Source organism: Danio aesculapii, chromosome 23, assembly GCF_903798145.1.
Source record: "Danio aesculapii chromosome 23, fDanAes4.1, whole genome shotgun sequence".
Lineage (NCBI taxonomy): Eukaryota > Metazoa > Chordata > Actinopteri > Cypriniformes > Danionidae > Danio > Danio aesculapii.
In genome coordinates, this window is record NC_079457.1 from 31,814,346 (window position 1) to 31,830,631 (window position 16,286).

The 16,286-nt window shown below is 37.2% G+C and overlaps 1 protein-coding gene and 1 long non-coding RNA gene across 2 annotated transcripts in view; one reads left to right on the plus strand and one right to left on the minus strand.

Moving 5' to 3' along the window:
• sulf2b (sulfatase 2b) overlaps positions 1 to 16,286 on the minus strand; it is a 371,838-nt gene that overhangs the window by 273,092 nt on the left and 82,460 nt on the right. The gene's annotated exons all lie outside the window — the stretch shown is intronic.
• LOC130217047 (uncharacterized) lies at positions 7,651 to 9,241 on the plus strand. The gene is made up of 3 exons (XR_008835849.1): positions 7,651 to 7,686; positions 8,322 to 8,373; positions 9,204 to 9,241. It is a non-coding gene; the product is annotated as an uncharacterized LOC130217047 (long non-coding RNA).

A 16,286-nucleotide genomic window follows, 5' to 3' on the forward strand; every position in this document is an offset into this window, starting at 1 on the left:
TTTCGGCTAGAATAAAAGCGGTTTTTATAAAAAAAAAAAAAAAAACATTTTAACATCATAAGGCTGAAGGTGTTTGTTTTACATGGAACCTTATTGGAACCTAACTGGAATAAAAATCGAAGTATCATATTTTGATATGATGTTCTTTTAGAGAAAAATTATGTCCATATACAGAATGTGGTCTTGTGGTCCAAATTTACATAAAACACTTTTTTTCCTGAATGTTTTTTAATGCAAATTTAACATAGAAATTTCTTTTTGAACTTGTATTGACTATCAGAGAGTAAAAACATTTTTTTCCCCATTGTAGACAGTTAAAAAAAGTGTTTGGGACATTTCATTTGCTGCAAAACAAATGCAGGATGACACTGTTTGTCTGTAACAAAATATAAAACATTCAAAGTATTTTAAATAGCTACTTAAGAGCTATAATGTGCTGGACACTCAAGCCCTAAGAGGCTATAGCAAAAATTATTAGCTCCTTTAAGCTATACTTTTTTTTAGTCTACAGAACAAACCATCATTATACAATGACTTGCCTAATTACCCTAACCTGCCTAGTTAACCTAATTAACCTAGTTAAGCCTTTAAATGTGTCACTTTAAGCTGTATAGAAGATATCTAGTCAAATATTATTTACTGTCATCATGATACAGATAAAATAAATCAGTTATTAGAAATGAGTTATTAAAACTATTATGTTTAGAAATGTGTTGTACCTCATCAAGTTGGCGCCGTGGATGGCCGCCTCTGTGTGGAGCTCTCCAGTGTTTGCACTGTTTTTGTTAGTCTGTCCTGTTTTATGTTTATCAAATACGATCAGTTACACCAGGGACCAGCTGCTGGACATTCGGCAGTGCACACCAACTAATCAAGAACTGGATTTTGATTTTTGTGGCGTTTTGCAGAACATTGTAGTCGGCGGAGCAGCCGCATTGTGGAAACGCTACAAGACGCGCAAGCGTGGGAAGTGAGCCGGCGCGCTCGTCAGGCTAAGACAGGCTAAGAATCTCCGCTCTCTTCCAAACAAAATGGACGAACTGCTTCTGCTCACATGCAAAAACAAGAACTTTAACAACTCTGCTGTCCTGTGTTTCACGGAAACCTGGCTAAACGAAGCCATTCCGGACAGCGCATTAAACATACCGGACTTTCAGCTGTACAGAGCAGATCGCGATACGGAGTCAACGGGCAAAACGCGCGGTGGTGGGACATGTTTTTACATCAACAGAAGGTGGTGTTTAAGAAAATGTGCTGTCCTGATGTGGAAGTGCTTTTCATTAACTGTAATCCTTTTTATTCACCAAGAGAGTTTTCCTCGTTCATTCTCGTCTGTGTTTACATTCCACCACAAGCACACGTGAGTACTGCGCTGCAACAGCTGGCTGATCTGATCACAGAGACAGAACAACAACACCCGGACTCTGTTTTTATCATACTTGAGGGCTTTAATTAAGCAAAAATCACACATGAGCTGCCTAAATTCAAACAGCACATTACATGCTTCACCAGAGGCAATAACATTTTGGACCATTGCTACACCACAATAAAGGATGCATATCGCTCCGTCGCCAGCGAAGCTCTAGGACTCTCCGATCACTGCCTGGTTCATCTTATACCAACTTACAGGCAAAAACTTAAAACTACTAAACCAGTATTAAGGACTGTCAAGAGATGGACCAACGACACAGAGCCGGTCTTACAAGCTTGTTTTGAATGCACTGACTGGAATGTTTTTGAAGCTGCAGCCACAGATCTGGACGAGCTCACAGAGACTGTAACATCATACATCAGATTCTGTGAGGAGTTATGCATCTCTACCAGGACCTACTTGTCATTTAACAATGATAAACCATGGTTCACACCAAAACTCAGACAGCTTTATCAGGCCAAAGAGGATGCTTACAGGAGTGGTGACAGGATCTTGTACAATCAGGCCAGGAACACATTGACAAAGGAGATTGGTGTGGCTAAGAAAAGCTATGCCAAAAAGCTGCAAAACCAGTTTTCAGCTAACGACCCTGCATCAGTGTGGAGAGGCTTAAAGGTTCACTAATTACAAGACACCGTCCCCCAGTATCGACAGCAATTAACATATTCCAAACGAGCTGAATATGTTCTACTGTAGATTTGACACCTCTGAACAGACACCCACACCCACCCGGACCATCTCCCTACACAGCCATCAACACGACATCAACACAGCCTGGACCATCTCCCTACACAGCCATCAACACCACATCAACACAGCCCGGACCATCTCCCTACACAGCCATAAACACCACATCAACACAGCCCGGACCATCTCCCTACACGGCCATCAATACCACATCAACACAGCCCGGACCATCTCCCAACACAGCCATCAACACCTCCAGCCATCTTCCTCTCCCCCCCTGCACTTCAGATCAGTGAGGATGATGTGCGTCAGATCTTCAGTAAACAGAAGAGAAGGAAAGCACCAGGGCCAGACGGTGTCTCACCAGCCTTTCTGAGATCCTGCGCTGACCAGCTGGCTCCCATTTTCTCACATATCTTCAATAGATCACTGGAACAGTGCAAAGTTCCATCCTGCTTTAAGTGCTCTACTATCATCCCAATCCCGAAGAAGCCAAAGACTACAGGACTCAATGACTACAGACCTGTGGCCTTAACATCTGTGGCCATGAAGTCATTCGAAAGATTTGTGCTAGCATATCTGAAGGACATCACTGGACCCCCTGCAGTTCGCCTATAGAGCAAACCGGTCTGTGGATGATGCAGTCAACATGGGACTGCATTTTACCCTACAACATCTGGACAAACCAGGGAACTACGCAAGGATTCTGTTTGTGGACTTAAGTTCTGCCTTTAACACCTTCGTGCCATCACTGCTTGAGTACAAACTGGCCCAGCTCTCTGTTCCTAGCTCTGTCTGTCAATGGATCACCAGCTTTATGACAGATAGACAGCAGCTAGTCAGAATGGGCAAAATCACATCTGACAGCCACACCATCAGCACTGGTGCCCCCCAGGGATGTGTTCTTTCTCCACTGCTCTTCTCCCTGTACACCAACGACTGCACTGCAAAAGACCCCTCCATCAAACTCATTAAGTTTGCAGACGACACTACTGTTATTGGCCTCACCCAGAACAGTGACGAGTCTGCATACAGACAAGAGGTGGAGCGGCTGGCGTTATGGTGCAGATACAACAACTTGGAGCTGAACACGCTCAAAACAGTGGAGATGATAGTGGAATTCAGGAGAAACCCCCCTGCACTCACCCCAATCACCATCATGAACAGCACTGTGGCTGCAGTAGAGTCATTCAGGTTCCTGGGCACCACCATCTCTCAGGATCTGAAGTGAGACATTCATATAGACTCTATTGTGAAGAAAGCCCAGCAGAGACTGTACTTCCTTCGTCATCTGAGGAAGTTCAACCTGCCACAGGAGCTGCTCGTACAGTTCTACTCAGCTGTCATCCAATCCATCCTCTGCACTTCAATCACTGTCTGGTTCGGCTCAGCTGCCAAAACCGAGCTCCGTAGACTACAGCGAATAGTCCTGACTGCTGAACGAATCACTGGCACAAACCTTCCTACACATCAAGAACTGTACTCTTCCAGAGTGAGTAAAAGGGCTCACAAAATCGCTCTGGACGCCTCACACCCAGCACACTACCTGCTCGAACTGTTACCATCTGGTCGGCGCTTCAGAGCACCAAGCACAAAAACAGCCAGACACAGGAAAAGTTTCTTTTCTCAGGCTGTCTACCTTATGAACAGTTAAATATCCCCCTACTGTGCAATAAATATGTGCAATACTTTCTCATACGCACTTGTACACAGCACCTTATAACCTGTATATTTATAACAATCTGTACATACAACTCAACATCCAGGTTTCTTGACTAACCGCATCTGTTTAATGTTTATCATTTTTATTTTTATTTTTATTTTTTTTCACATTTATTTTGTGTTGGTCACTTGTCACTTTATGTACACTGGAAGCTTCTGCAGCCAAAACAAATTCCTTATTCCTGATTCTGAAAAACTTCTCTCCATTAAACAGAAATTGGGGAAAAAACAGGGCATCTAATAATTCAGGGGGGCTAATTCTGACTTCAACTGTATATACATATACATATATATATATATATATATATATATATATATATATATATATATATATATATATATATATATATATCATAGACTGTAAAATATATGGACGTAGCATCCGTGACGTCACCCATAGGTTTCTGATGAGCGCAAATTAAGCTAAAAGTAGGCGCGGCCAACCGTCGCCATTTTGTTCGCGCGTCATCGCACCCACGGCGGGATACCAAACAAGGGCAAAAAGGCGGAGAGTGAGTGGAGCGACAGACACGTGCTGGCATTTTGCTTGGACCTGGTTTAGACAGAGCTTACTTTGAGAGAACGCTTAATACTTTATTACCTGCGACTCGTTTGTGTTCTGACCACATGTGCTTGGCTGTACACTATATCAATAAAGTGTTTAGACTTTCAAAAACACTGTAGTAATACATTGAGCCACTAAGCATTGTTCTTATGGCATTTTTCTACAGGAGGAAAACGCGAAACACTTCCAAACACTTCAGATATAGTGTGTGTTAGTAAATGCAAGGCTATTGATGAAATCCAGGCATGACACTGTATGACAACGCTTCATTTTTATAGCCTACAGCTAATCAATCTGTCAGATTCTGGAGGGCATTACATGTCTAAAGAACATTATAAATGATAAATGATCTTAAATAAAACACACACATTTATAGAGATGGTATACAAGTTTATAACTTTACTCACCAGGGAAACGGAGGCCACATGAATGGTTTGTGAGCACAATTAAGTGCACACAGCATACCATATCATCTGATAATTGTAAGAAATAATCCCAAAAGGCAGCTGACTGTGTAAAGAAACATTAACCAACACAAAAATGCGATGTATATGCCGAGTTTATCGGCTAATTAGCCGTAATCAGCTCAGGTGACGAGACAGCGAGCAGCGAGACCTAGCTGTCACTCAAGTGGCCACGCCCTTTATTATGCAGACTTAATTTAACTTAATAAAATGAAACGGATGAGTTATAAAAAAAATTCACCCCCTCACAGTTGTCATGAAGGTTAATCATGGCTATATGCACCAAAGCCATCATTTGTACCAGGCTGTAAGCATGTTTTTATCAGCTGTAAAATTGACCATTTTCCCATTGCAGTCAGAAATTACCTGGACTTCCTGGAGCCAGCCCCCCAAGGCGAGTCGATGAATTGCAGTTTTAGTTACTTCCGTATTGGCTTCCCGAGGGAGAGCGGGAGGTTGCCCCTTGATATATATATATATATATATATATATATATATATATATATATATATATATATATATATATATATATATATATATATATATATCATTATGGCTGATATAAAAAATCCATCTGATATAAAGAAAAATACATTTTTCCTTGGATATTCCTTTGAATTAACATGAAGATTACTACTACTACTACAACTACTACTACTACTACTACTACTAATAATAATAATAATAATAATAATAATACTAGAGAACTACACACGTCACAGTTACGAACTACAAATCCTTTCATGCACTTCACACACACCTGTTCCGATTTTACATTGATTGCACACACACAGCCAAATGATTGTAATAAACTGATTACATGGACTTTAAATACAGCACAGATGCACACTTCAGTGCTGAGTACTGTTTTTACTGTACTTTGATGTACGATGCGGTTTCCCTTTCCATGTTTTGACACTTGCTTTGTTTTTTTTGTTCATGTAGTTTTCCACCTATCCCGACCGCTCGCCTGTTTATTTTCTCACAGCAAGAAGGTCGCTGGTTCAAACCCCAGCTGGGTTAGTTGGCATTTCTGTGTGGAGTTTGCATGCTCTCCCTGTGTTCACGTGGGTTTCCTCCGGGTGCTCCGGTTTCCCCCACAGGTCCAAAGACATCTGGTAAAGGTAAATTCAATAAGTGAAATTGGCCATAGTGTATGTGTGCAAGAGTAAATTGAACGCAAGTATTGAACGCAAGAGTAAATGGGTGTTTTCCAGTGTTGGGTTGCAGCTGGAAGGACATTCGCTGCGTAAAACATATGCTAGATAAGTTGACGGTTCATTGTGCTGTAGCGACCCCTGATAAATAAAGGGCCAAGGAAAACGAATGAATGAATGAATGAATGAATGATGAATGAATGAATGAATGAAAAGTTAAATGTGAATCTGGTTTGTCTTTGTTATGAGATATCATTCATTTATTTATTTTTATTAATTACACAATGATATAAAATATAAAAAATTATATATATTTTATATAATTATGTCTGATAATGATATAAAAACTGTGATATATAAAAAAATTTCCTTGCATCTTCCTTTGCATGAACATGAAGATTACTACTACTACACTCTAAAAAACGTTGGGTTATTTATTTAACCCAATGGTTGAGTTAAAAATATTTGGTGCCTTGTTGGGTTATTTTAAACCTTTTATTGGGTTATTTATTTAATAACTCCACCAGTTGGGTTACAATTTTGAAATTTCAACAGTCAACTGATTGATCTGACACAGAACCGCTGTATTAATATGCGTACATGATGTTGCGCTTGCGTTCTTAAGTTTATGCAAGCTCTAATGCAGTAATGTTGTTATTTTTTTAATCAAATTGCCTCCTCGTGTCGTGTTTTTTTTTTATTTCTGTTTTACCTGGACTCTTAATTATTGATGATACAAGCGTGTGCGCTTCATAGCCGATCTATATGCGGATAAAAACGCTTTCTCTACCTCCGTGTTCATCTCTACAGTTGTTTTGGAGGAAATGATACACGTATTTGAGATATTTCGCAGTAATTCTCGTCTTTAGGACCCAGCAGAGACATCAAACCGGAGTCGCGTCCAGTCTTGTTGAAGGCATGTTATGTTGTCTTAAAAATCACTGTCCTTTCGCTAGGAAACTATATTGTAACATCTAAATGCTAATATAGACATATATATGTGCTACATTTTGTTCAGGAAGTTGCTAGTTTTCCCAAGAAGTACGGAATCCGAGCATTATATTATTATTGGTTATTATTCGCCGCTAGAGGGCGCTGAATGGATCGCAACGTGAGAAAGTTATCCTGGACGAGCAGAACAGAAGCTTGCTACATCATCTTTTATCAGAAGAGGATTTATTATCCATTTCAAGGAACTTGATTATTAACTATTGAAAGGTAAATGGTATTATTACTGTTTGTGTGTACTATATTGAAGGCCCTGAAAATTGCATTTTCCCTACATCTTATACTAACATACAGGGATGAAACCACAACCCGGATAATGTTAGATGCTAATATAAATGTTTAATCGGTTATATATGTCATACAACAATTAAATATAAGCTTAAAAAATTATACATATAAGAATTGTAACATCTGCTAGCTTTGTATAATAATAGTAGTAATATATGCCAATAAACAATAATACAAAGCCCTTAAACATACATGTCCTTGCTCAGTTTTCAATTCAAGTGATGCTGTGACCACTCAACTGATAAATGTTGTCTGTCAGCTCATGTTAATTTGTGGTTAATTTTATTTTTTGTTTGTTTGTTCATTGTAGGTTGCTCTGGACAAAGCGAGCTTTAATCCTCCTTGATAATCTTGTTGAGAAAGGTAAGAAAACAACAGCTCTGTATTTTGTAATATTTACATGATGTAAAAATGCACCGATACACACACTTAAGCAGTATCATATGTTGTAAAGGTGTCTTTACATCACCATATGTCTTAAAATCAAATGATACATTTGTAATTCTTCTGTAAATGCATTTATACTTCTCTGAACAGCACTGGTAGTGTGTAAAGACACAAATGTCTCTTTCAAAAGTGTTTCTGTGCCTTATTTGAGTGTGAATTTGGTATTAGACTCTGTATCAGGCATGAGGCCACAGGTAATTACAGATGACTGATTTAGAGTCTAAGCACAGTTCAGAAATTTCAGAACTCCACTGCTGGAACATTTGACCAAATTGAGATATTACAGACATTAACCTATTTATATTAATTATTGCGTTATGACTGTTATTTCAGTAGAAATCTGTGATCAAGAGTTAGACTCTTTTGCAAGTTTCTGAGCATGAGAATTAAGCACTGAATGAACATCAGTGCACAATTGACCATGTAAAATGGACCTTATTTGCCCACCAAATTTGCAAATGTGATGCACCTTAAGAACTCACATAAAAGACTAATCCTGCAGCTAAAAGTGTGCATTTTTATAGTTTTTTTTTCCTCTTTATCTGTTTAAGGTACCCCTGGAGATGACCACTTCCAGTTATTTTTTCTCCATTGCTAAACTGGGTAAATACATGATTTTTTTTGTTATTTGGTCCGGCATACATTTGCAAATTTAAAATTTCTGTTTTAAGGTTGGAGCGAGCATCATTTGGTATATGGAGGAGTAGGTAACTAAACCATTCTTGGTGTGAAATTCCATAGCATTTTTTCCTCTGTTAAAGTCAGTGGGGACGATCAAGTTTTTGATTTGCTTTGTCCTTTAAGTTATCATCTGTGGTCAGCAGAAAAAAAAATTAATCAAATCAACAACTTGAGGGTGAGTAAATGATGAATACACCCAAAAATCGGTGAAACACCCATACACTTATTCAGCAGCAGAGGCGAATCCATCATGTCCTGGAGCTGGGTCAGTTGTCATTGCTGTGTGAAGTTTGCATGTCCCTCACAGTCCAAACGCATACAGTATAGGTAAATTTAATAAACTAAATTGGCTGTAGTGTATGGGTGTTTCCCTGATTTTTGGGTGTATTCATCATTTACTCACCCTCAAGTTGTTGATTGATTTTTTTTTATTTATTTTTTTTTATTTCTGCTGACCACAAATGATAACTTTAAAGGACAAAGCGAATCAAAAACTTAATAGTCCACTCCCGACTGACTTCAGCAGAAGACAAAAACGCTATGCAATTTCACTGTGGACCAAGAATGGTTTAGTTACCTACATTGTTTAAAATATCATGTTTTGTGTTCATCTGAGGAGAGATTTAGATCAAGGGGAGGGTGAATTACTGATGACAGAATTTCCATTTTTGTGTAAAATATCCCTTCAATAAATCCAGTGTACTGTTTGCATGGCATGGATTTAAGTGCTGTTTTTGTTTATTTATTATTAGATTGCTCAGGACAGGTATTTTATACCCACACACCAAAGAAACTTTTTGAGGTTTGGGGAGATACATCACTGCAGATCCTCTCGTATTGCAAAAAAAAGAAGAGAGCCTTGGATCTACCAGTTCAAGCAAACATTTCATCTGGTGAGACAATCCTGCATAACAGCTCTGTTTTAATCCCAATTTATAGCATTTCACCTTTGATATGAGGGGCTTGTTTTGAGAATTATTGTGTTTTTTTCTGTTTGATATAAAGACAGCCTAGGAGATCCCACTTTGGAGATGTCGCTTTAACAACTCAGCCAGCTATCATTTCTTCACTGCCATACAGATTGTGCAGCAAGATGGTTCGGCCCTCATACCAGGAGGCAAAACAAGAAATTGTTGATTTGCGACTTCTAGGTGCATTATTTATGACAATAAATGTTGGACATTATTTAATTCATGTGTGTATACTTGTATTTCGTTCAGTACTTAGAGGAGGAAGAGCAACAGAGACAGAACCCTCTTGTCCTGCTGCTTGGGGATGAACTAGACTGCTCTCAGGCATTTGTTATTGTGAAAGATGTGGCACTAAACTCATGGATTTAAATAAATCTTTTCCAATGTAATAAAAGCGGTGTATTTTTTATTTTCATATAAAGATGACTACTACTATATTAATAATAATAATTAATAATAATAATAATTTATTATTATTTAGGGGTTAAGCCACTTTTTGGCAAAATAACCCAACAAATTGGTTATTTTTATAACCCAAATTGTTGGGTTAACCTTATCAACCCAATGGATTGGGTTACAATAACCCAACAGAAGGTCGGTGCCAAATTGACCCATCTATGGGTTACCTGTTGGGTTATTATTAACCCAACTTTTTTAAGTGAGTACTACTACTACTACTACTTCTAATAATAATAATAATAATAATAATAATAATAATAATAATAATAATAATAATAATAATAATAACAATAATAATAATAATAATAATAAACAATGCTTTTTATTTTTTTGACTTTTTGACCAGTGGTCAGGCTACATAAGGGCCAGGGTGGCACTGGCCCACTTACATTAAAGGCTGGCCCACCCAGACAAAAATGTTTTTATTATGGAAAATCCTAAATAGATAGTATGCAATTAATTTAAGGAAATTATGAATTAAATTTAATATTGATGATTAACAGAGTCCTTTATTCATTGTTTGTCAATAAAATTTACATTCCCCCTCTACTGCACAAAAATGAAATTGTCCAACTAGAATTGTCAAACTGTTACTCTTACGAACGCTTTTTTTTTCTTCATTTTTTTTTATTAGACTGACGAAGCAGCTCGTAGAATATACTTTTGTGTGCTTAAGCTAATTTTAAAACCGAAAATCTGGATTTTGCTTTCACAACTTGAATGATAAGATCTGCTGTCTATGACAAAGTGAATGCTTTAGCACTCTGGATGCATTTATTTATTTATTTTTGGCTAAAAAGACTGATATACAATAGTAGTTACCTAGTTACACTTAGTTTAAGAGTTTAATCAGTTTACTTTAGTTTACTTAGTTTAAGAGTAGGCACCGAGGTCCACCTTATTTCACCAAGGTCTATCCAATTTAAAATTTCTGGTCTCTGTTACACACTATTTTTGTTTCATTTTTTTTTACACATATAATATAAACAAGAAATAATTAACTTTAATCATAAAGTTTAAGAGGCATTAAAGCATTATGAAACTTCATAATGTATATATTTGGATAAGGCAAACATGGTACTGTATATGCTAAAAATATATATAGTGTCTTAGTGGCAGCACGGCTGCTCAGTGTTCAGCACTGTAGCCTCACAAGAAGGTCGCTAGTTCGAGTCCCGGCTCGGCCAGTTGCCATTTCTGTGTGTTTCCTCTAGGTGCTCAGGTTTCCCCCACAGTCCACAGACATGCGCTATAGGTAAACAGGGTACACAAAATTGTCCATAGTGTATGTTTGTGTGAATACAAGTGTTTATGGGTGTTTCCCAGTACTAGGTTGTGGCTGGAAGGGCATCTGCTGCGTCAAACATTTGCTGGAATAAATGGTGGTTCATTCCGCTGTGATGACCCCTGATAAATAAGGAACTAAACTGAAGGAAAATGAATGAATTGAGTTATTTCTTACATGTGTATGATCAAATGACTTTGAATCATTTAGCATTACATTTTAAGAAGAATCCAGTAATGTCTACAAATATTTATTCAAGAAAGTACATCCATTTATATATCCGTAGATATATATATATATACATACAGTTGTCAGTTGGAAAGGATTACAGCTGCATGTATTGACTTCAGACTAATCCAGGTGTTATCGTTTTTAATATATTATTGGGGAGAATTAACTCTATTGAAACGACAAAAAGAGCAAATTATATCAGATTATCATACCACTTAAAGGCATTCAAACGACACTCAGCACCAATTATAATAATCCCGTAATTATCTCCTGAGCTGTTAAACCCTTCTTTAAAACTATTCTTTATGAAAATAAGGCCATTTTCTCATCTCCACATGTGTCTACTCTTAAGCACTCTTTTCTGACAGCTGGTCTAAAGTGAGTTGTGGATGAGAGGCTTTCTCTACACCGGACTGCAGACATACTAATCTAATTACCAATGATTTCTGTCTTCCTGAGGGAAGCTTTTGCCAGCAATCAATTTGAAAGCAGAGATGCCATATTAAAAGGCAATTTAATAACAAAGGTGCAGCCTGGGATGCCTACTGGTTTGAAAAAAAGCTGCTGCTGCTGATGTTTTGGGGAATTTTCTATAGAGAAGAGCCTGAGCCCATGACAAATTGATGATGGGAGTGGTGATGGAAGTCAAGGCCAAGGACTGAGAGTTAAAGTTCAAGATGATAAATCAAAAGGTCAGGCCCCTAAAACCCCCCTGGGGAATCAATTTGACAGCAATACTATTCTAGGCTAAAGTGGTTTGTTTGTCCATTTATCTGTCTGTCTATAAATTTAGCATTAGGGCGTTGAGTATTTAGCCAATTTAGGCTATATTATATTATTATATTATATTATATTATATATATTATAGTATATTATATTATATTAATATTATATTATACTATACTATATTAATTATTATATTATATTTATTATATTATATTATATTTATATATTATATTATATTATAGTATATATTTATATTATATTATATTATATTATATTAATATTATTAATTCTCCACAGTCCTAAAGACATGTGGTACAGGTGAATTGGGTAGGCTACCGTACCCTCAGGGAACGGGGGCCATATTGTCCGTAGTGTATGTGTGTAATGAGTGTGGTGGATGTTTCCCAGTGATAGGTTGCGCCTGGAAGGGCATCTGCTGTGTAAAACATATGCTGGATAAGTTGGTGGTTCATTTCACTGTGGCGATCCCAGTTTAATAAAGGGACTAAGCTGAAAAGAAAATGAATGAATGAATGAATGAATAATATAATATAATTGAATAATCACTAATATAAGCTGTATGTTCATGTTGCAGCCATAGAATAAATTAATCATTATTGTGCAATTATCTCACAATAGGCAGCACAGTGGCTCTGTGGTTGGCACTGTCGCCTCACAGCAAGAAGGTCAATTCGAATGGTTCGAGTTCCAGCTGGGCCAGTTGCCATTTCTGTGGGGAGTTTACATGCTCTCCCTACAGTACATGTGTTCGTGTGGGTTTCCTCTGGGTGCTACAATTTCCCAGTTCAAAGGCATGTGCTATAGGTGAATGAGTATGGATAAAACTGGATTTATAATTTCACCTGGCGCCGCATTGCACACCTCCGCTGACTGTGCGTGCACCTCATGAAACAGGCGAGGCTTTTATACTTGCTGCGTTCGCCATTGTGATATTCTTTAAAACAACAGGGGGCAGTCAAAAGAAACCCACCGTAAAGTCAGACGGATAAACAGAGAAGTAGGAAGTTTCCGAAACTACGTCATATCATTAAAATCATTCTATAATTTTAAACAAATTATTTTTATTGTTTTTATAAATTATTTTAATGATTATAAGGATTTTTATAACTATTCAGGATTTTTTTTAAATCAAACTTCGATGAATCACTTGCTTTTGTTCATATCTCAGACAGTTTTACCTATTAAAGTTTATTAAAATATTAATGACAAGAGAACATGTGTTGCTCTACAAATTATATTTTTATTATGGCAAGAATAAAAGCAAAAAAATAGTAGACTTACTAAAAAATATTGATTTTTTTTTTTAGATTAGCCCGCTCCACAATTGACACATTACTGTCTGGCTAGTTTCTGTCCACGTACTTATATGTTAAAAAGCAATAATGGTCCAACAATCCTGACCATTATGACCAATAAGCCTACAAAAAACAGGGCATCAGTATATTGTAAACCGATAGGTTCAAATATTCTTTTCCAATTATCAAAGAAATAATTTGTTCCTTAATTATAGTATGTTACTATTGAATTGTTTTAAAATTCTAAATTGTAATATATACATCAGTGTAAAACATATGACTGGTGGAAAACAAACATATTCTCTAATTGTGTACCTGGGTCTCCACTTTTGCCATGGCCTCTTTTGGTTTTAACAAACTTATCCCTCAGGTTTTTCTATTTAACAAAAACTTTCCTCCTCTCCCACGGCTGTTGAAATTTCTAGCCAAGAATTATTGATCAATCTGGTTATCTCTTATGATCACGAATCATAAAGATGGGTGTACAGTCGTACCTGTTTCAGACAACAATCTATTAAAGTGGTTCATTTTCAACTCAAATCGAACGCGGCGCCGTGTACAGTATTTGCTCGAGTCTCAAAAAAATAATGCGCTTCGCCGGCTGAAATCATGTCGCACGCACCCAAAGCTAACCTCCGCAAAACACTTGATGACGTCACGTTTGAAGTGACATGTGCAAAAAATAATATTGATGAGATTTTGCCTATGTTGTGCGCCACGTGATATGTATAGGCATGGCCCGGTATAATATTGTGACGTATATGATAACCTTGGATAAAATATCACGGTTTATGGTATTGTGATTACCTTGCTCTAAAACAAATTCTTTCTAAAGTGTCCTGGATAAAAAACAACAACGTTTTTTCCGTTTTGAACACAATATATTTTATGTGAGAACTTTTATAATATTTTGGACCAGTAACAGGTCAGGCTAAATAATTCAAATAATCATTAATTTCTAAAACACAGATTTCTTCACAATTTAAAATGACATTTTTGTACATATTTTCTCCTGGAGATACTGTTGTCCTAAAAAAACACAAAAAATTTAAATAAAAAAATCTTTAATTTTTCTAAACCGCGGTATACCTTGAAAATAGTTTATTGTTCCATGCCTAGATATGTACAGTATGTTTATGTCGTGCACACGTGACACTATGTGTGCACACGCGATACTTATCCATTAACATCTCTATTATTTTTGCACGTGTCATTTTAGGGGCTCCGTAAAAGTCAGACTTTTGAGAAAAAAAGATTTGTATGATTTTTTTTTTTGTTGTTGTTTTAAGTCCCTGACCATGCATTTTTTGCTATTATAATAAAATAATATTATAAAACCATACAAAAATGCCTAAACCGACCACTGAGCGAGCTGAGAGAGGATCAGTGAGCTCTACTGTTGCTCTTATTGGCTGTACTCAAGAAAGTCGCTCTTCATTTGCATAAAGTGAAGGATTCTCAACTTCGTTACGTAGCAAGAGAAGTTGAAAATGAATGGTCAGTTGTGGCTTTGCTGCCACGAGTCGTATATAGTGTGAATGAGGCATTCACAATAGACACGGATATGCGTCATGGGCAGGATTCTGTCTGTCGGTGACTCTAGCTTTTTGCTATATGGCTAACATAGATTTTGTTGAAAGAGTAGCTGTGCTTTATGTGCTTAAGGACAGCTAAAAAAACAGTGTAGATACGTTCAGTGTTGTGTCTGAGTGCACTAGATCCTTTCAGAGGTGCACCTAAAGCTCTGTGAGTTCATTCACTCCTCCAGAAACTATACCCACTATACCCTATAGCCCAGATTGATGAGCTGTTGTTGGTTTGGCAGAATTTCCCCTCAGGACGTGAATGCAGGTGTGAATGCAGCAAACTTTTACTGTCTTAAATCTAACACATATTTAATGTCAGCACAACAACTAAAATAATTATAAGAAAGCACAAACCAGTTGTGAAAAAATAAAGCAATTGTCTTTAATCTAAATCATTTCTTTAACCTGTACACAATACGGAGATGTCCATGACCACTTTTGCACAATTCAGTCTCTTCTTATCATATTCACACACTCAACTCCCAATGAAGCAGGTGCATTATTGCTCTCCTTTTTAATTATACATGAACATTTGATCTGGCTCATTAAAAGGATCAGGATTAATTAAGGCAGTTCATGCACTCAATCACTCATTTACTCTTAGAAGTATCTCTCTTTCACACACACTCTCTCTCTCTCTGTTCCATCAGTCATCTGTCATCCAGCTTGTGTTCTGTATGCACAACCTCAAGTCTCTCACCTGCCTTTCACTCGCTTTACCGCAAGTGGCCTGCTGACAAACTCACATAACAAAGCACTGGCAGTCTGGATTTATAAATGAGTAAAATATGGCTGAGAGCCCTCCCTCATACACACACACACAAACACACATTCTGCTGCAGATGGCCGTGTAATCCATCAGAATGTCACAGGAGATATAAAACGGATTGAGGAGCTCTGGCTTCTTTATTGTTTATTTATTAAAGACAGAGTCCAGGATGACCCTCCTCCACTCCACCCTCTCTCTAACAACACAGCTGAGCCAGTCTCACAAAACCAAAGCCAAGAGAAGCTCAGGATATTTTATCCAGGAAAAAAAAAGAAAGAGAGAGATAAAATCAATTCATAAATTACATTTTCGCAAAAATCTAATTTGAGCTGATGCTGCTTGTTTTAAGCTTTTGATTGTATATAAGCTGCAGCATTGAGGAGTGCAGTTTTGATAAACAATTTGTGCTGCACCCAAATTTGTGCAACCATAAAGTATATATTTATAAAAGGGTAACATATTTTATTCCTTTAAATTAGGACTAACATCTTT